This window comes from Microtus pennsylvanicus, chromosome 2 (assembly GCF_037038515.1).
Source record: "Microtus pennsylvanicus isolate mMicPen1 chromosome 2, mMicPen1.hap1, whole genome shotgun sequence".
Lineage (NCBI taxonomy): Eukaryota > Metazoa > Chordata > Mammalia > Rodentia > Cricetidae > Microtus > Microtus pennsylvanicus.
In genome coordinates this window covers 69,358,523-69,380,485 of record NC_134580.1, presented here as the reverse complement: position 1 = coordinate 69,380,485, position 21,963 = coordinate 69,358,523, and the positions used below count along the sequence as shown (strand labels likewise).

General features: G+C 45.2%; 1 long non-coding RNA gene across 1 annotated transcript; it reads right to left on the bottom strand.

Moving 5' to 3' along the window:
* Positions 1-6,197: 6,197 nt before the first annotated feature.
* Positions 6,198-19,018, bottom strand: LOC142844873 (uncharacterized). The gene is made up of 3 exons (XR_012909783.1): positions 18,946-19,018; positions 6,411-6,584; positions 6,198-6,319 (listed from the first exon to the last, which is right to left on the bottom strand). It is a non-coding gene; the product is annotated as an uncharacterized LOC142844873 (long non-coding RNA).
* Between the last annotated feature and the right edge of the window lie 2,945 nt (positions 19,019-21,963).

Genomic DNA, 21,963 nt, shown 5'->3' with positions numbered 1-21,963 from the left:
AAAACCCTCCATCTCCCATGAAAAAGAAGACTCTGAAGTATAGATAGTCACTAGGAGGGATTAGAAAATGGGGGACCTCATGGGAAAAATGTCAGGGTGTATGTGACACCTGTGCAGTGGCCTTCAGGAAGACCTGGGTTGCAGCCTGGGAATGTGGGGAGTAATTAGGGGAGTAACTCCTGCATTCGCCTGCTGCCAACTGCATGGAGCTGCCTCCTGGTCTTGCTCTACCCAGGGTTCCCAGCCCAGGGGGCATGTGACAGGAGGGGACAGGAGGCTGGTACCAGCCCCTTTGGCTCTGGACCACATCGCTGTAGTGCACCATGAATTAAAATTTTTAATAAATCCTGTAATTATCCTGTGAACAGAACATTTTTGTGGCACAACATTGTTCAGCTTTAAAAGCATTAATTTGTTCAATATAAACATTAAAAATATAGCAATGTCTTTGTAATCTTATTTCTTTATTTTTTTAAACACTCCAGGAGCCTCATGAAATGGAATGGGGCTCCACTACCCAACTAAGAGATGTTTTGTGGAGCTGCCCCAAGAGGCCAAAGGAACTGCAGCCAGCTCTCCTGCCCAGTGGAGCAAGTCTGGCAGAGAAATGCAAGAGTTTTTGACCAGAGGTTCACCCCAGCCAGGCCAGCTGTGACATGGCAGGCCCCCTTTGGGGGAGGAAACTGGGTGGCTATTGGCTACTCAGACACCCACAAGAGGCTGAAGGCTCAGCCACCTGTTCCAGGTGAGCAGAGGAGCCAGGGGACTACCTGACTGAAGGGGACTACCTGACTGAAGGGGACTACCTGACTGAAGGGGACTACCTGACTGAAGGGGGCTACCTGACTGAAGGGGGTTCACCTTACTGCTCAGCTTCGTCTGTGTTCACCTCCTGACTCCCTGAAGCTTGTCTCTGCTACACTCTTAAATTCCTTGATCTTAATTATTTTGTTTTCTTGTTTATAACTTTTGGCAAAACAAAAGACACAAAGCAAGACTCAAGATGGCATCAGATCAAAACACATCTTGTAGCCTTCTCAGGATCCTAGCTCAGTTTAAGAGAGTTTGGTCAAAGTCAGGCTTCCTCCCCCTTTCTTCCTTTTTTCCCTGCCTCCCTCTTTTGTTCCCTCTCCACTCCACCTCCCCTTTTTTTGCTCTTCTCTCCCCTCTTTCCTCTGCTCATTCTCATCTTCCCCTTTCTCTCTCTCCTTTCTTGCCTCTCTCCTTCTCTTCCTCCCATTCTTTCCCATTCCTCCTTTCTTTCTTTTCCTTTCTCTCTCCCCTCCCCCTCCTCTAACACACCTTTGTAACCTACCTTTTCCTATTTATGCTAACAAGTATCTTAATGTATACTAATACATATATGCCATCCTTTTTAGCGGCTACATAGAATTCCATTCCATTCTACAGAATTAATGTTCGGTAAATTGTTCAGTAGTGTCTTACAGTTGCAAACTGATTCCAAATTTTGCCTACTTTTCTAATTTCTCACTGTTGTAGGACTGACATTAAATACTACCACATATATCTCAGCAACACATCTGATTGCTCCTTTAGGAAAAAAAAATCCTGAAAAGAACAATCGCTGCTGGGTGATGGTGGTGCATGTCTTCAATCCCAGCACTCTGGAGGCAGAGGTAGTCAGATCTCTATGAGTTCAAGGCCAGCCTGGCCTACAGAGCAATTCCAGGACAGCCAGGGCTGCTACACAGAGAAACACTCTGGGGGCATGGGAGGCTGTGTGCAGAATTGCGACAACTGTTTTCTTTGTTTTTAATAGGATCTTAGTATGTTTATTACTCAGACTGGCCTTGTATAAGGGGTCACACCTTGTCAATAATTTCTCATGTTCCATCTGACTCAGGACAGTATTACCAATGGCCTTTCCTAAGCCCCAAATCCTTGAAAAATATACTCTGCCATCATCTTCTAGAACATACTGGTTTGTCAGTTTTGAATCTTGATGAACTTTCTGGAATTTACTTGTGATGTGGTAGAGGATAATCAGTGATACTCATAACTTTGATGAAGTCATTAATACCCTCCCACTAGTGTGAAAAACTGCCTTCATTATATGTGAGTCTCTATATCCAGGAACCTCCATTGATCTGGCTCTTCCTGCTCCAACAACACAACGTTTTAATCACTACAATTTTATATTTGGGGAGAACCAACCACCTATTTTCATCATTCTCTTGGCCACTTGTTTACTATTCCGGGGAAATAGTACAATTAGTTTAACTAGTGAGTTCAGGTGCACACATGCGCACACACACACATATTTTCCATTTGTGAGTGTTTTGTCTGCAGGTGTATGTATACCACATGCATGCCTAGTGTGTTCTGACGTCAGAGAAGGTACTGGATCCCTTGGAACCTGAGTTACGGATGGTCATTAGATACCACGTGGGGGCTGGGCACCCCCGCAGGGCAAGTGGTCTGACTGCTGAGGGACCACTCCAGCCCTAAAACTAATGTGTAAACCAGGTGTGGGAGCTCTTCCCTGTAACCCTAGTATTCCAGGGGGTTTAACAAGGAAGACTGTTTTGAGTTCAATATATATATATAGTCTAGGACAACCTGGGCTACAAAGTAAGACCCTGCCTCAAAAGAAAATTAATTGGCATAAAACTCATCCAGGTCTACATATCAAGTTCCGGGCCAGCTGGGGCTTCATAGTGATACTCTATCTCAAAAATAATTAATTAATTAAAAAATTAAAAATTATGATTTATTCAGTTATTGAAAAACTCTTTTATTAGGTTTGGGATAATGGGAATCTACTTTAGAATGTGTGTGTGTCTCTGTGTGTGCAGTGTGTGTGTGTGTGTCTGTATGTGTGTGGTATGTGTCTGTATGTGTGTGTGTGTCTATGTGTGTATAATGTGTGTGTCTGTGTATATGATGTGTGTGTGTGCAGTGTGTGTGTGATGTGTGTGTCTGTGTGTGTGCGATGAATGTGTTATGTATATAAGATGGTGCATGTGTATGTGTGTGTGATGTGTGTGTCTGTGTGTGTGCGATGTATGTGTGTGTTATGTATATAGGATGGCGCATGTGTATGTGTGTGTGATGTGTGTGTCTGTGTGTGTCTATGTGTGTGTGTTATATGTGTAGAATGGTGCATGTGTGTGTTCATGGGTACATGCATGCTCATGTGATACCTGTATGAGTTCCACAGCATGCATGTGAGGTCAGAGGACAACCTCAAGTGTTAGTCGTCATGCTCCACCTTGAGGTAGGGTCTCCCATCTCTCACTGCTATGTACCCCAGGCTAGCCTGTGACCTTCTCCTGTCTCTCCCACCCAACCCCCCAAAGGAACGCTGGGCTTTCAGATGTGTGCCACTGCGTCTAGCTTTTACATGGGTTTTGTGGACCCCAACTCCAGTACTCACCCGTGAGTTCAATCCACTTACCCATCTACTCAGCCCAGGCATCTACTTTCCAACAGTGCATTTTATAAAAATCCAGATGTGGTGATACACATCTGTAACCTCAGTGCTAGGGAGGCAGGACAAAGGGATTCCTAAGCTCACCAACCCACCAGGCAGCCTAGCCAATCACGAGCTCCAGGTTAAGTGAGAGATGGTATCAAGAAAAGGAAAGGTGGAAGGTGATCAAAAAGGCGCCCACTGTTAACCTCTGGCCTCTAAAGGACCCTCATCATGTATGCATACACATGTACATACATCACACACATTTTTAAAATATGTCTGAAGAAAATTTAGAGTCTGCATTGCAATGTGCCATCAATGTGAAATACACACGGAAGCTCAAAGACTCTGCGTGAAGAAAGAATGAAAAATGTCCTATTAGTAATTTTTATACTGATTACATGTTGAAATGAAAAATTAGAATATTTTGGATTAAATAAAATATATCATTCAAATTAATTTTATCTAAGTATTTTTACTTTTTAAAATGGGACTACTAAATGTTAAATTATACATGAAACCCATTTTGTATGTGTATTGCAAACCATTGCTCTAGATCCTTAAATATCAACAATCATCCGATCCTTAAAATAGCTGGAGCTAGGTAGATGTGGCAAATGTCTATGACGACCACTCCAAAGTTCAAAGTCAACTGTCTCTATAACAAGATCTCTCCGGGCTGGAGAGATGGCTCAGAGGTTAAGAACATTGCCTGCTCTTCCAAAGGTCCTGAGTTCAATTCCCAGCAACCACATGGTGGCTCACAACCATCTGTAATGAGGTCCGATGCCCTCTTCTGGCCTGCAGGCATACACACAGACAGAATATTGTATACATAATAAATAAATAAATAAATATTAAAAAACAAACAAACAAAAAACAAGATCTCTCTCTCTCAAAAAAAAAAGCGAAACAAAGGTCCAGGTCCAGGCATAGTGGTGCACACACAGCCTTAGACTGAGCCCTCAGGAGGCAGAGGCAGGCTGATCTCTTTGAGCTAAGGCACAGCCTGCTCTACAGAGTGAGTTCTAGGTCAGCCAGAGCTACACACTGAGAATGCATCTCATCCAAAATGAAACCAAAAATTATTAGAATTACATTTGCTTTGGTTTGGTTAGTTTTTTACTGTTGTTGTTTATAAGTTTGTTTGTTTTTGAGACAGAGTTTCTCTGTGTACTCCTAGCTGACTTGGACTTCAATTATAGATCAGGCTGGCTTTGAACTCTGGTATCTGCCTCTCATGTCCTGGAACTAAAGGCATGTGAATCACACTTGACTTTATACTTGTTTTTAAAAAACATGTTGCTCCATCATGTAAGTATGTTTGCAAAATCTGTTTTTGTTTTTCAAGACAGGGTTTCTCTGTGTAGCCTTGGCTGTCCTGGAACTCGCTCTGTAGACCAGGCTGGCCTCAGACTCATGGAGATCCACCTGCTTCTGCCTCCTGAGTCCTGGGATTAAAGGTGTGTGCCATTGCCGCCCAGTCAAAATCTGTTATTTTTAATATTGAGGTTATTTCTTTTCTCCTTTTTCTACTTTTATTTTGATAACTATAAACAATTTTGTGTCTGACAAGCTTGTTGTCTCTGTATAGGAGATGACAGGATCCAAACTGCTCTGAAAGCTCCTTTTGGTGATACTGTAGAATATGCTGGCCAAGGCCAAGCGGCTTCTGGGAAAGCCCCTGGAAACCCACTGTCCGAGCCCCAGCAGAGGTAGAGAGAATGGACCCCCTTGATAGAGTTCAGACATAGCACCCACACTGAGTGCTGGTGTCAGCGGACGGCAACCAACCGCCAAGGCTGATTTTTCAGGCAGTTGTTTTGTTTTGTGTTTTGTTTTGTTTTATGTTTTGTTTTGTTTTGTTATGACAAGGTCTCTAGTAGCCCTGGCTGTACTGGCTGGCCTTGAACTCAGAGATCTTCTGGATTCTGCCTCCTGAGTGCTGGGATTAAAGGGCCAATGATTCCTTAGGTTTCTGTTGGGCAGCCAGGAGTCGGTGAGATGTTTCTAACTTGGGAACCCTATACAAGGACTAGTCTGGAGGAATGAGCTCTTGAGTTAAGAAAGCACTTGGGACATCCCAGGAGACTTCAGTCTAGAGCATGCGCGGTGAGGATGGAGATAAATACAAGGACTCGTCAGATGGAGACGTCATCTGAAGACTCAGTGGACCTGACTAAGCCTGGAGAGAGAGCAGAGGAGGAGGTGGCTAGCACCAGTATTTAAAATCAGTGTGTGTGGCCAGCCGTGGTGGTGTACACATTTAATCTCAGCACTCAGGAGGCAGAGGAAGATAGATTTCTGTGAGTTCAAGGCCAGCCTGGTCTACAGATTGAGTTTCAGGCTACACAGAGAAACCTTGTCTTGGAGAGAGAGAGAGAGAGAGAGAGAGAGAGAGAGAGAGAGAGAGAGAGAGAGAGAGAGAGAGAGAGGAGAGAAATAAATAATGTCAGGGTGTGTGTGTGTGTGTGTGTGTGTGTGTGTGTGCGTGTGTGTGTGTCTAGAGGTGGCCTGGTGGTTAAGAGCAGTTCCTGCTCTTCCAGAAGACCCGAGTTCAGTTTCCAGCACCGACGTTGCATAGCTTACAACCTATGTAACTTCACTACTGGGAGATCTGATGCTCTCTTCTGGTCTCCAAAAGGAACCAGACACACATATGGCACACACACACACACACACACACACACACACACACGTACACATAAATAAAAATAAGATACTTTTAAAGTGAAAAATTAAAGGTCGGGGGAACGGGAGAGTTCATTCTGGCAGCTCACTCCAGCAGCCTGGTCTGTAAGCAAAGCGAGGGTGTGATGTGGGTTTTAAAGGAAGTGTGTGAGACAGCGTGGCAGCAGCTTCTCGGCTAAGAGACAGGAGGACCTAAAACAAAGCAAACAGACAAATAGTCAACTACTGAATCCTATGAATTGTCAGAGAAATGCAAATTAAGCATTAAATTATCAATGCTCACCTATTAGAAGATAAAGATTTCCAAGATTAATAATATCCAAGGGCCAGGGCGATGGCTGAGTGGGTGAAGGTGATTTCCACCAATTTTGACAACCTGAGTTCAAGTCCCCAGGACCCACAGGGTGGAAGGAGAGAGAGATGACTCCTGCAGGGTGTCCTCTCATCTCCACGTGAACTGTAGCACACGGGCACACAAACACATAAATGAATGGCTGAAAAATTTTTAAAGGTTAGTAATACCTAGTGCAGGCAAAGATAGAGACAGGGCTATTCTCACATCTTGTTGGTAGAAGAGCAATGGTATCGGCTTCTGAGGTTGTCCTGGCAGTGTGTCTTCAAATGTGAATGACAGAAACTCTTTAGTTCAGGGATTCATCTAGGTATCCGTCCTCTGGAGATGTTCACACAAGGCTGAGATTACAATACTGTTGGCGGCAGCACTGTTCATAAGACTGAAAACTGCTAATATCATAAATGTCCAGCGGGAGAGAGAAAACTGTGGCGCTAATATTGAATAGTGGGTCGACGTGTAAGAGCCTGATGCAAATGTCTATGTAATTAAATGTAAACCCTCCCAGGACGCTGCGGTGAAAACCTAAGTTGCAGACCAGTACATACAGGGAAGTCCTTTTGGTACACATTTGAAAACCTGCAGATTTGCATATTTAGAAAAATGCCCAGAAGCTGGGTCACATAGCAAACAGCGGCTTAGGGCTGGTGTGTGTGTGTGTGTGTGAAAGGAGGCTCACTTTTACTCTGAGTACTTGGGGATGATTAACACTCATTTTTGTCTTTGAGCACGTGTGCATGTGTAAGTGTAAGTGTGTACTTGTCATGGGATACCTGCTGAGGTCAAAGGACAACTTCAAGGGCTGCCTCTCATTTCCCACCTTGCTTGTTTGGGTGAGCATTAGACTGGCTGGCCCCCACGCCCTAGGAAGTCCTGTCTCTGCCTCCCATGCAGATGTACACTACTGCATCCAGCTTGTGTAAGTTCTGGGGACTCAAGAATCAGTTTCTCATGCTTCTGCCACAAGCCCTGCCACCGAGCCATCTCTTCAGCCCTACCTTACATTTTTAAAACAAAACGTTATTAATGAACTGTTTGGTTTTTGTACTTCTTTCAAAGTGAAGTCTTTAAAGAGAAAACTACCCTCTATTGGTTAGAGATGTATGGCCACTTACTGTTCTGGCTGTTTTTGTCGTGTTGACATAAGCTACCGTCACCAGAAAAGAGAGAACATCACTGGGAAGTTGCCTCCAGCAGATTGGCCTTGAATATTTTCTTGATTGCTGGTTGATGTGGAAGGACCCGACCCATGGAGGACAGGTTGCCCTGGGCTGTATAAGAAACCAGGCTGCAGGACCTCAGTCGATGTCTGGGGCTCCTGTTGCAACCGATGGCTGAGTAACAGTTCCTTGGGGTCTGATCAGCCACCTGGGACCACGCTGGTGCCCAAGGGCCATGCTGCATCCGAGGCCATATCGTTATAAGTGGCAGATACTGCTACCCAGTGCCATGGTGACTTCCAGACCAGGGCTGCTGCGGAGGACCATGTCTTGGTCCATGACTCTACCACCAGGGACCACGTGGAGGCCTTGGGGTCTGGACCAAAACCTGTGGCCTTGTTTGAGTCTGGGAGCCATGCTGCAGCTGGGGCCATATAGGCCTGAGTGGCCCGTGATACCACCTGGTGCCATGGTGTCAACTGGGCCCAGGCTACCGTGTAGTGACATCTGGGTCTGTGGTCCTCTGGAGTCTATGTTGAACTCCATGGCCCATGTTACCACCAAGAGTTATGTGAATGCCCCGAGTCAGGTCAGCCACCTGTCTCCATGTTGGTGTGTAAGGGCCATGATGCGGCCAGGGCCATGCAGAACTGAGTGGCCTGCACTGTTACCCGAAGCCAATGGTGACGTCTGGGCCAGAGTTGCAGCTGAGGACCATGTCTGTGTTGATGTCCAAGGTTCCTATTACCATTGAAGGCCATGTGGATGACCAAGATCTGAGGTCATGTTAATGTCCAAGGACCATGGAGGAATGATGAGGTATTCTGTTTGTTTGTTTCCTTTTCTTTTTCTTTCTTTTTGCTTTTCCTTTTGTTGTTTGCTTGCTTGTTTTTATTTTATTTTGGGGGGCACTACAATGGTGAGGAAAGGATATGGAGAGACTGGAAGGTGAGCACAATTAGGGTGCATGATGTGAAATTCCCAAAGATTCAATAAAGAAATTATGTTAAATTATAAAAAAAAAAAACAAAGAAAGAAAAGAAAAAAAAAAGAAACGAGGCTGAGCAGGAGCAGAGGAAGCAAACCAGTATGCAGCATTTCCCCGCGACCTCTGCCTCTCGTTCAGATCTTGAGCTCTGCACTGGCTTTCTTGATGATGAATTGGAACGAGTAAGCCTAATAAGTCCCTTCTTCCCCAAGTTGGTTTCAGGTAGTGTTTTATGACAGTCTTAGAAAAGCAGAGTAGACCAACAGAAGGTGATCTCATATGAACGATCTGATGTGATAGAAGTAACTGGCAAAGGCTCTGCTTACACAGGAGCACAGTAAACAGGGTGCGGACAAACGGACAAAGTGGTGCGTGGCTACAAGGGGCACAGGGTGGGACTTTGTAAGAGTCAGGCCAGCATTTTACTCAAGCGGCTGTTTCACTGCTTGTCTTGTCTTTTCACATGGATGCGGAGGACTTCAACTCAAGTCTCATGCTTGCTCAGCAAGAGCTCACACCCTCGGAGTCACCTCCCCAGCCCCCCAATCCTTAACTCTTGTTTGTTTTGAGTCAGGGCCTCACTTTGCCAGCCAGGCTGGCCCTTGGGCTCGTAGAGATCCACCTGTTTCTGCCTCTTGAAGTGAGAAGATTTAAGGAGTGTGTCACCATGTCAAGAATGATCTTTAATTCTTAATCACATTTCAGACCATCTTTAGCTGTCTGTCTGTCTATCCAATCCTAGTTATCCTTTCTGTGGTGATAAAACCATGACTAGAACAAACTTGGGTAGGAAAGGATTTGTTTACTTTACAGCTTATAGTCCATCTCACAGGCAACCTAGAGCAGGAATCCAGGCGGAAACCTGGAGGCAGGGATAGGAGCAGTGGCCAAGGAGGAGTGCTGCTTCCTAGCTTGCATCTTGCCTCTTTGTTCTTGTTGATTTTTTCAAGACAGGGTTTCTCTGTGTAGCTCTGGCCGTCCTGAAACTTGCTCTGTAGACTGGCTTCGAACTCAAAGATCCACCTGCTTCTGCCTTCCAAGTGCTGGGATTAAAGGCGTGCGCCTCCACTGTCCAGCCTCCAGTTTGATTTCTTTAAAAAACAATTCAGAACCACCTGCCCAGGGGTAGCATAGCCCTTAGTGGTGGGGAGTCACCTCCCCAGCCCCCCCAATCCTTAACTCTTGTTTGTTTTGAGTCAGGGCCTCACTTTGCCGGCCAGGCTGGCCCTTGGGCTCGTAGAGATCCACCTGTTTCTGCCATCAGTCATCAATCAAGAACGTGCCTCATGGACTTGTCATAGGCAATCTGTTGGAGGCATTTTCTCAATTGAGGTTCCATCTTTCAAGGTGATTGTAGCTTGTGTCAAGTTGACAAAAATTAATCAGTGCCCAACCCTAGATAAAGAACTACAGGCAACTGATGAATCCCAAGAGCTGGAAAAGTGGTCTTCCCCAGGGATGAGCTCCCTAATTGCTTATCCAATGCCAATTAGGGTATCCTTTTGGATGTTCATTATATTGACTTGAACTTTCTCTGTAGCCCAGGCTGGGCTTTAACTCACAGAGATCCGCCTGCCTCTGCCTCCCGAGTGCTGGGATTAAAGGTGTGTGCCGCCACCGCCCAGCTTCATGAATACGTAACAATGAGAGAAAAAGAGGACAACGTGAATTTGTGAGGGAGCAAGGGGAGTAAGTATATGGAAGGGCTGGAGAGAGGATAGGGAAGTAGAAAACGATGTCATTATATTTTAATTCAAAAGTAAAAAAAAATAAACTTTTTAAAACAGAAAAACCTTATCAGCACAATTGACTCCTTGTCAGCTTGACACACCAATACATCACTATTAAATCATAACCTTTCCTTTCTTATTCATTCCCAAGATCTCATGTTAATGTCACTATCATAAAACACGTTACAACTTTTAAAAAGTCTTAGTCTCTAAAAATTCAAACACTTTAAAAGTTTAGTCTCTTTAAAACAAGTAAAGTCTCTCAACTGTGGGCTTCTGTAAAATCAAAATTAACATATGTTTTCTTATTTCAAGAGGGAAGAACCAATGCACAGTTATAATTAGATCAAAGCAAAACCAAAATCCAATAATATAAACAGTTCAGTGTACAGGAGTGGAACTCACTCACGATCGTCTGGGTTCAAGGGCTTAGGTAACTCCACTTCTCTGGCTCTGCCCTCTGTAGCACATGCAACTGCTTTGTAGGCTCAGAGCAGCTGTGCACCTCGCCTGCCTCTGTCCTTGGTGGCCATCCCACAGTCCTGGCATCTCCAGTACCATAGGGTGGCGTTGCACCTGAGACTGCACCGTCACCAGCCCCTCTCCTGGACTCTCTTCAGGGACTCCAACCCTGCCTTATGATGTCAAGCCTCAGCTTCTCTCCACTATCCTGACAAATCCTGGTATCTCTACTCTAATTTAAGACTATACCTTTACCAATGGCCTCTCCTGACTTCTCACAGTGTCAAACTTCAAGGTGCTCTTTACGACTCCTTCAATCCTTCAGGCTGCCAAACCAGCACCATTAAATGTCAGGGTGTTTGTGACCTTCTCCTCTTCCTCCTCCTTTTGATCAAATCCAGGGTGCCTTACTCGTGCTAGAAAAACAATCTACCTTTGAACTTCACTCCCAGCCTCTATAACCCCGTTGAACCCTATTGATATTAACTATAAACCTAATTTTTAATTTAGTTTTCATTTTAAAAATGTTTTCTTCTTTTAGTTTTTTAAAATTTCATCTGGGGGCTGGAGAGATGGCTCAGTGGTTAAGAGCATTGCCTGCTTTTCCAAAGGTACTGAGTTCAATTCCCAGCAACCACATGGTGGCTCACAACCATCTGTAATGAGGTCTGGTGCCCTCTTCTGGCTTGCAGGCATACACACAGACAGACTATGTATAGATAATAAGTAAATAAATATTAAAAAAAATTTCATCTGCATTGGTATTTTGCCTACATGTACGTCTATGTGAAGGTGTTGGATTCCCTGGAATGGGAATTATAGATAATTATGAGTTGCCATGTGGGTATTTATTTTATTTTATTTTATGTGTAGGAGTGTCTTGCCTGAATTCCTGTTCCCAAAGAGATCAGAGGAGGGTGTCGAGTCCCCTGGAACTAAAGATACGGATGGTTGTGTACCATGTAGCTACTGGAAATTGAACCCAAGTCTGCTGCAAGAGCAGTAAGTGCTCATAACCATTTGAACCATCTCTCCAACCCCACAAAACTTTTTTTTTAAAGGTCAAAGGGCTGCAGAAATAGCTCAGCGGTCATGAGCACTAGCTGTCGTGAGCATATGCCCCCCAGAAAGGGGTCAGCCAGGCGTCTAAGGTCACATTAGAACTGCCCACCACACCATCCATATCATACTAAGACATCAAAGGAAAATGAAAAATAAATATCAGCAGATTGAAGACCAAATTAACAATCAGAATTTCTCCTCAACTGGAGAAATGGCTCAATGGTTAGGAACACTTGCTACTTTTCCAGAGGACCCAAGTCCAGAAACTAGATGTGAAGGTCCGAACTCCCTGTGCTGGGGGGCTAGGCACAGCCTGGCCAGCTCAGCAAGCTCCACGTGAGACCAAGGAGGGACCCTATTTCAGTAACAAGGAGGGTGGCAACTGAGGAGCAGCATCTGGGGTTGACCTTTGGCCTCTCATCACCATCTTGCCTACAGAACGTCTCTTTGAACTTTTTAATAGCCTTGTATTCTTACCCTCACGTATATTTACTTACTAAATGGAAACTATTTTATTACTGACTTTAAAAAACTTTAACAATATTTTGAGAATATCTTTCTATATCACACATAAACATTTATCACATCTACTTTAAAGGCTACGGTAAATTCCAATGAAGGCACTGTACTGTAGAAGCTTACTATTAGAAGGAAGAGGAAATTGAATAACAGTTTTATTTCATGTACTAAAAAGTTGTGAACATAACACAGAGAGCTCTCATACACTTCCTCCCAATTACTAATGCCTTGTCTGAGTTCTTAAGAGAGAGGATGGCGTCCAGGGTGGATGTGTGCTGTTGATATGAGCCGGCCATGAGAAGAATAATGCCTCCGAGCCATGGAAAATTGACAACGTCATCCTCAGGTATGAATTGAATTTGATAGTGTGTACAGAAAGTGTCCGCTGTAGATTTCTTGCCACTACCACAGTGTTTGTATCCTGGAGACGGCTCCCCTACAGAGCCAGCTCCTACTGAAATTGGCTAGGTCTTGTTAGCAGTGCTGTGTGCTACCAATCCTGCCTTCCTAGTCAGCTGTGTGTAATAACCCCGCCTCCTTGTTCAGCTGTGTGTAATAACCCCGCCTCCTTGTTCAGCTGTGTGTAATAACCCTGCCTCCTTGTTCAGCTGTGTGTAATAACCCTGCCTCCTTGTTCAGCTGTGTGTAATAACCCCGCCTCCTTGTTCAGCTGTGTATAACATGCTGAGCTCCAGGGTACTTAGACTCCTCCATCAGAGAATCAGTCCATGTGATCCCAGCTCTCCTGTGCCTGTGTATTCGTCTGCCTTTCTTTGCTCCCTTGCCACACTAGTTAAGTCAATACCTAGAGCTGTAAAGGACAGAGCAGGGCTCGTTCACTACAATTAGTGAGTTTGACCTGATCCATCATTATTATTATTACCTATTCTGCATAGCTGAGGAAGGATCAAGCCATGGCCTCAAGCATTTAAGGCAAGAGCCTGAGTCACTGACACATTACTAACTTAGGTGAAGCCCACACTTTATACAAATGTTGCTAGTTTCCATTTATACATCATAACTGTATTTAGTTATGATGTCTCCTCTCGTTGCCATTAGGCAACTCTTGGCTGGGACAAAAGTCTCAGACTTTCCTGGTTTTGATGTCCTTTTACCTATTCTTTGACAATTTCATACATATCAACAATGTTGTTGGATCACATGCATCCCAACTCCTCCAGGTGCTCCCAAAGCACCCCTCCTCTGGATGCTCCCAGGGCACCTCTCCTCCGGGTGCTCCCAGGGCACCCCTCCTCCGGGTGCTCCCAGGGTACCCCCTCCTCTGGGTGCTCTCAGGGCACAACTCCTTCAAGTGCTCCCAGGGCACAATTCCTCCGGGTGCTCCCAGGGCACAACTCCTTCAGATGCTCCCAGGGCACAACTCCTCCGGGTGCTCCCAGAGTACTCCTCCTCCGGGTGCTCCCAGGGCATCCCCTCCTCTGGGTGCTCCCAGGGCACAACTCCTTCAGGTACTCCCATTTTACCCCCTCCTTGCACATCTCCTGCTTTATTTTGTCAATAATCCAGAGTCCAATTAGTGCTGCCTGTTTGGATTTGAGAGGTTTTCTTTCAAAGATCGACTGACTTATTATTGATTGATTTTATGTGTATGAGTTTTGCTTGCATGCATGTATGTACATCATGCGCATGCATGCTGCCTGAGGTGATCGAAGGGTGCATAAGATCTCCTGGAACCAGAGTTAGGAATGGTTGTGGACACTCTGTGTGTGCTGGGAACTGAACCTGGTTCCTCGGCAAGAAAAGCAAGTTCTCTTAAGCACTTAGTCATCTCTCCGGTCCCAGAATTGTGACCGTTTGAGAGGACCAGTCAGGTATTCTGTTAGAGGACCCTCAGTTGGGTTTTTCTCACAGACTCAGCTGGGTCTGGGGGGGGGTAGACAGGCAACTATCCATGTTCTCAAACCCTATCAAGAGCACAGTCAGCCAGCGTCTTTCCCTGGCACTATCCTTGATTCCTGGGCAGTGTCCTCTGCTTTCTCTGTGGGGTATTACTTTGCCTCTTTGTGTTGCTTGCTCTGGAAGGTGCCACTGAGGGCAGCCCTCCCTGGAGTAGGGACTGAACTGGACTCTGGAGGTGGGAAATCTGCAGTCTTCCTTGGTGGCGATTCCCTCTACTCTCTCACTCGTGGAGTTCCACTCCGTCATTAATTCCGTACTGTGTACTGTGGCTTTATCTTGCTGCTCCAGCTGTCCACGGTGGCCTCTGGAGCGCTCTCACTTGACTCCTGAAGCCCTCCAACATCTCGTGTCACTGCGAGGTGGGTGCCTGGCTGAGCGCTTCTCCTTTCCTGACTGATGTCACAAGATGCCGCAGCCACCTTCCCCTCCGTCCTTATCCTAGAACCAGGGCTCAGTTCTATTCCACTCAGCTTTGATAATGTGAGTCACTTGCACGCGTTTCCCACAATGCACTTTGTTTTTGTTTTGAGACAAGGTCTCACTACTTCGCTCTGACTGGCCTGGGACTTTCGTAGGTAGACAAGGCTGACCTTGAACTCACAGAGGTCTGACTGCTTCTGTCTTTCCGAGACGTTTTTACTATTTCTAATCATAACTACAGTGACATCCATTTAAGTAACGCATAAATAGACATATTCACCTGCTGTAGAAGCTATGAAGGTGCAGAACCTGGAACCTGGCAGGGCTGATGAGTGGATTTAGATAGAACCAGTCTCTGTCTGGCAGGTCCACTGGAACTGTGGACAGAGTGGAGCTGGATAAAGCACCTCTCTCTAAGTCTGTTTGCGTATACCATGAAATGTAAACCTTTCTCTAAAAACATGCCCTAGCTGACCGCAGTGAACACTGGCAGGAACATAAAGATGATAAAACCACTTAGCAGTTTCCTGGTTTCTGAAGCTATCTTCATTTCCATGCAATTGTCACTTCCAGTCCCAGGCACTTATGACAAAGAAAGTTAAGCCCACGGAACATTAGCGCACAATATTTACAGCAGCCTTGTTTTCAGGAACCCCAAGCTGGGTCCACCCACATCTTCATCAGTAAGCAAATGGATGAACAAACCATGGGGATCCAAATGACAGAAGACAGGTCAGCAGTGTAAGAAGGAACTCTTGAGGCAGGCAGCGTCCTCAATGAATCTCACAGATAACGTGCTGAGAAAAAGGAGCCAGACAGACAGAAAAGAGCAGCGTGTACAGGAAACTCCAGAACTGCTGAGACCAGCCTGAAGCACCAGGAGCAGATCAGTGGGGGACAAGGGTGAGGCTAATGGGAAAGATGGGTTACAAAGGGAACTTTCTGTAGGGATGAGGAAGTTTGGTCTCTTAAATGGTTACATGGGCTTCAAAACTGTTTGAATTTAAAAAACAAACAAGGAAAAGGATGCCACTATGTAGCCCAGGCTAACCTTAAACTCATGATCCTCCAGCCTCAGATGCCCCAAGGCTGAGATCACAGGCATGCACCATTATACCTGGTTGAATTCTACTTTTTTCTTTTCTTTCCTTTTTTAATTTTTTTATTCAAACAGGTGGATTTTAGCAAATGTATATTTTTATTTTTGAGCGTGTATTATGCACATGTGCATGCATACATGTTGGATGGACCGGAAGTCAGCCCCGCCTGTTACTTCTCAGGATGGATCCTGCTTATTTGTTTGTTTGTGATTTATTTATTTCCCTGTTTGGGGACAGGGTCTTACATTGAGCCTGAGGTTCTGAGATGAGGTTAGACCAGATGATTAACAAACCCCAAGGAACCTATAGTTTCCATTTCCCCAGACCTGGGATTATAATTATATTCCTGCAAACTTGTCTTCTTACTGGGGTATTGGGTCTTCACGCTTACATGGCATGTTCTTTACCATCTGAACTATCTCCCTAACCCTCAGTAAAGCTGATTAAAGAAAACAACAAGGGCTGTGTATATCTGTATACACACACACCCCAAACAAAAGCTTATATAACAAATATATGAATTTGTACATTATATTTGTACATAAATGTGCATGTATCTATGAATGCAAATATATATGTATGTCTACATATATACACATACACACACACACACACACACACACACACACACATATATATATATATATATATAAAGTTTTCTCCTAGGAATCTAAAATGGCTGAAAGACACTTAAGGAAATGTTCAACATTCTTAGTCATCAGAGAAATACAAATCAAAACAACTCTGAGATTCCATCTTACACCTGTAAGAATGGCCAAGATCAAAAACACTCATGACAACTTATGCTGAGAGGATATGGGGAAAAGGAAACACTTCTGCATTGCTGGTGGGAATGCAAGCTGGTACAGCCCATTTGGATGTCAGTGTAGCGATTTCTCAGAAAATTAGGAAACAACCTTCCTCAAGACCCAGCAATACCACTTTTGGGTATATACCCAAAGGATTTTAATCGCACCACAAGAACATTTGCTCAACTATGTTCATAGCAGCATTGTTTGTCATAGCCATAACCTGGAAACAACCTAAATGCCCCTCGAGCAAAGAATGGATAAGAAAAATGTGGTACATGTACACAATGGAGTACTACACAGCAGAAAAAAATAATGACATCTTGAAATTTGTGGGTAAATGGTGGATCTAGAAAACATCATATTGAGTGAGGTAACCCAGATCCAGAAAGACGAATATCATATGTACTCACTCATAAGTGGCTTTTAGACATAAAGCCAAAAAAGAAGAAAGAAAGAGCCTACAAACCATAATTCCAGAGAACTTAAATAACAATGAGGACCCTAAGAGAGACATACATGGATCTAATCTACATGGGAAGTAGAAAAAAATAAGATCTCCTGAGTAAATTGGGAGCATGGGGACCATGGAAGAGGGTAGAAGGGGAGGGGAGAGGAAGGGAGGAAGAGTGGAGAAAAATATATAGTTCAATAAAATCAATAAAAAAGAAAAGAAAAAAGTTTTCTTCTAGGAAAGAGCAAGACTTTTTTCTGCACATCCCTAAGCAGAATTGTCTTAAACTTCTCCAACACAGTTCGCCTTTGCCTTTAGACCTGATACAGAATTTGTCAACCGGGAAATAAATCTGGTGAGCCTGAACTTTACAGGTGATCAGAACAGAGTCAAAATGAATCAACGTATCAGCGTCAGGTGTGGCAAGCTCCAGGGGATTTCTTGTGCAGTTCTTCACAAACATATCTAGTGAACCACTTCTCACGGTGCTCTTTTATTTTTATTTTTTTATTTTTAAGTGTGTGTGTCTGTGTGCAAGTTCCATGGCATGCTCATCAAAGTCAGAAACAACCTCAAGGAGCCAGAGCTCTTCTTACCACTTGTTGGTCCCGTGAATCAAGCAAAAGTTGTCAGGCTTGGCAGCAGATGCCTTTACCCGTGGAGCCAGCTGGCCAGCCCTCACAGTCAAGGTCTCCAGCCCCAACCACCCACCCCAGCTCTCTCTTCAGACTTCACACTTTGAAAGTCTGTTACTACTCCTGCCCCCAGTCCCACCCCACTCCCTAGTCCCTTCCCCAGCCCCACCCCACCCGCTGGACCACAGCCAGGATCTGTCCAGAAAGCCTGCCTGAGTTCCCAACAGGTAGACTGTGAGCCACAGTTATGTTTAGACCTAGTAAGGAGAGCTCAGAAGCTGGGGAGGCCGGGGAGAGGGCTCAGTGGGTAAAGGGCTGAAGACGTGAGGACCTGAGTTCAAATCTTTAGCACCCATGTCAAAAGTTCACCATGGAGTGGAGGATGCTGGCATTACACATTCTACTGTGGTGGTGGGGACCATGCATGACTAGGCAAGCACTCTACTTTAAATCCCAGGCCACAAGCCCCAGTGCCAATCCCTATCCTTAAATTCCCCCCACACAGCAGGGGATTCAGAAAAATATCTGGAAGTAGGTGCAGAGCTAGATCCAAGTTCCCAAGAGTAAACACGTTCACAGATCAAGGACAATCCTTTCCTCCACAAACCCTAGAGACAGAAAAAAGGGCTGAGGATCGGACTGTGTGCAATACACTCTCAATAAACACAATGGCGAAAATTATGGAAGTGTTCAGTGTGCTGCGTGGGGGTGGGGGAACAGGAAGAGGGGGAAAAACAGGAAGAGGAACGAGCTGATTCGTCACGCAAAGGGGCCCGAGCTGGTCCTGAGCACATTAGCAGCCCTGTCAGATACGGAGTCTCTGGAACAGGAGCCAGACAGCCCCGTGGCTGCCTCATTACCAGACAAAAGTAGAGAAAGTGACAGGTTAGGGAAAAGCAAGAGTGATTAAAGAATGGAAGAATCCATGAGTAAAGATGAAGAAATAATTACACACAGTTCAACTAACTCATAAATCAAGGGCGGTCACTCCAGTTATAAACACAGCAAGGTGGAAAGAATCATCGAGAACGATGAGCTATTTAATGTGCTTTCTAAAGGGAAACAACGGCTGGAGTTAAGTGAGTTCCGAAAGCTGAAAGTCAGGAGCAAGGGAGCCACTGTGAAAATCCACCTCCCAAGGGAAAGCGATAGAGTCCCGTAGATGTGGGGAGGGGGGTTAAAACAAGAAAACTGGACAAAAGCTTACCGAAGGCGTGGTAGGGAGAGTGGCCTGCTCCGGCCCCAGTGGGAGCTTGAGACTGACTTCTGTTCCCCTCACAGTTCTCACACACATGCACGCGCGCGCGCGCACACACACACACACACACACACAATCAAGGAAAGAAACAGGGTCAACAAACATTGCAAGGTGTCATAACATAAGCCCGGCTGGGTTTGACTTGGGGCTGTGGCAGAGGAGCCCTAATTACCCCAAGAAAGCAGCCCCAAGGCAGAAGCAGTTCCGGGACAGCCCCTAGATACCTCTCCCCTGGAGGCCCGAGAGAAACGCTTGGCATATCGGCTTTACCCACTGTCTCTGTGGGACCACAGCTTCTCCCGCACAGGCGGTGACGTGGCACAGGCGGGCCCTTTCCACCTCTGGAGTCATTTTCTCTAGGGATTTTTTTTTCTTTTTTGTTTTGCTGGAGATAGGGTCTCACGTAGCGCTTGCACTTGCTGTGTAACTGCGGATAACCTTAAACTTCTGATCCTCCTGCCTCTTCTCCAAGTGCTGAGATTACTGGTGTGTGTGCCACCAACTCTGTTGGTTTATGCGGTATTGAGGTCTTTGGCATGCTAAGCAAACACTTTACCAACTGAGTGGTATCTCCAAGCTGGAGGAATTTTCTTTTTAATAAAGTTTGAAACTGCCTTAGAAGACTGGGCACTGTTGCCCAGAGAAAAGAACAACAGGGTTGCTGTCTCTTTGAGATCAAAACATTTTGCCTAATATGTGACGAACCATTGTTTCAATAAAAATATTTAAATGTATTATTTGTGTGTCCATAAATATGTGCTCCAGCACATCTGTGGGGCTCAGAGGGCGACTTCTGGAAGTTGGCTCTCTAGTTCCCTGGGCTTTGCAGCAAATGTCTTTTATTGGCTGAGCCACCTGATCGCCTTCCTTTTTGGTTTTCTCTTTTTTTCTCTGTCTCCTCTGCATCTTCTCTCTCCTCCTCCTCATAGCCCCCTTCTCTTCCATTCCTCACCGTCTTCCTCCTTCTGTTCTTCTCCCTCCCTCCATCTCCTCTTCTTCCTCTCCTCCCTCCTCCTCTTCCTCCTTCTCTCTGCTCTTTCTCCTCCTCCTTCAAGAGCTGATTCTTGTCCTGAAATTCTTCACAGAGGGAAAATGGAACTGAAACCAAGATTCAAATGCAGGCTTAGGAAATGTCCAAAACAAGCAGACCCTCACTTATACTTAGATCAGTTTAGGCTTTTTCTGTTTCAGAACAATGTGCTGAAGGCGGTAGCTGAGGCTGTGATCCGAGCTCTGGTGAGGATTGCCATAGATTCAAGGCCCGCCTGGGGAGAGCGACACTCCCCCCCTTCAAAAAAAATCAGGGGGAAAAATGAAAGGGATACAAAAGGGATACTCATTCATGGAACTCATGTTGATTTGTGTGTATGTATGTCTGTATGTATATATGATCTGTATTTGGATGTGTGTTGAGAGGTACAAATGTATATATGAAAGCCAGAGGTTAACCTTGGGTATCATTCTTCAGGTGCCATCCATCATGGTGTGGTGTGGTGTGTGTGTGTGTGTGTGTGTGTGTATGTTTGTGTGTATGTGTGTGTGTGTACATGTTGGGGGAGTACACATGTGTGATGTGAATATATAGAGATCAGGAGTCAACCATGGGTATAATTCCTCAGAAACTGTCTACCTTATTTTTTGAGACAGAGTCTCTCGTTGGCCTGACATTCACGGATGAGGCTAGGCTGCCTGGGCAGTGTGCCCAGGGGATCTGCCATGTCTGTTTCTGCAGTGTTGGGATTACATATGTGTGCCTTCATGCCTGTCTATTTATAAGGGTTCTGGGGATGAAAATCAGGGTCTTCTTGTTGATGCAGCAAACACTTTACCAACTGAGCCATCTCCCTAGCCCTGTACTTCCAACATCGAATTAAGAGGCTAGTCGTGATGCTCAGCAGTGTGGCCTGGTCCCCCCAGATCAGGAGGACAGCCGGCTGAGAGTAAGTAGGCCATGTCAGATAGGATATGATGCAGGGGCACTTGTTGCATCTTCCAAATGTGATCTTTTTCAAAATGGGGTTGTGCTGGCTAGTTTTATGTCAACTTGACACAGGCTAGAGTCATCTGAGAGATGAGAACCCAATTGAGAATATGCCTCCAGCAGACAAATGAGGGAGGGCCCAGCCTATTGTGGGTGGGGCCATCCTTGGCTTGGTGCTCCTGGAGTCTGTAAGGAAGCTGGCTGAACAACCATGGAGAACAATCCAGTCAGCAGCACCTCTCCATGGCTCTTACCTCAGCCCCTACCTCCAGGTTCTGGCCCTGTTTGACTTCTTGCCCTACCTTCCTTCAATGATGGGCTACATATGGAAGTGTAAGCCAAATAAACCCTTTCCCGCTCAATTTGCTTTTGATCATGGTGTTTTCTCACAGCCCTGACTAAGGTTTACTGAGCCACAACCCAACTCTATCATACGTTAAGAAGCCTCTGTGCTTTGAATGGATTTGAAGGAGGCAGGTAAATGATGGTACCTTCCCTTGAACTGAACTTCAAGAAGAAAAAAAAAACCCAAAGCAATAGATAAGCAGAAAAAAAACCACAAAAACCTAATCAAGCTTGTCTTACAAGCCCACTGGGACCTTAACTCCAAGTTTCTTACATTATTATCAGTGCTCCATAAAGGTTCAGCCTCTGCCATGCAAGAAAATAAATAGAAGAACGATGTGGAGGAAAGAAAGACCCTGTGGGAGACTGAGCTAAACAAAGCATGTGGCATAAATTATAAGCTTATTGAGGGCAGGGGCCTTGTCTACACATTGTGCTCAGTTTTCTCTACACAGTACTCTAAGCATTTAAGGGATAAATGACTCCCGTGCCCAAGTCAAGCATTTTAAAGCAGCGGCAATTCCCACAGGCTGTGCTTCGGCCTCTTTTCAATTTCTCTCCTTACACTCTTAGTGATTTCCCCCCTCCCTCACAAACAAGCACTCCGAGTTTCTCATCTGACATGCATCTCAGAACTGCTG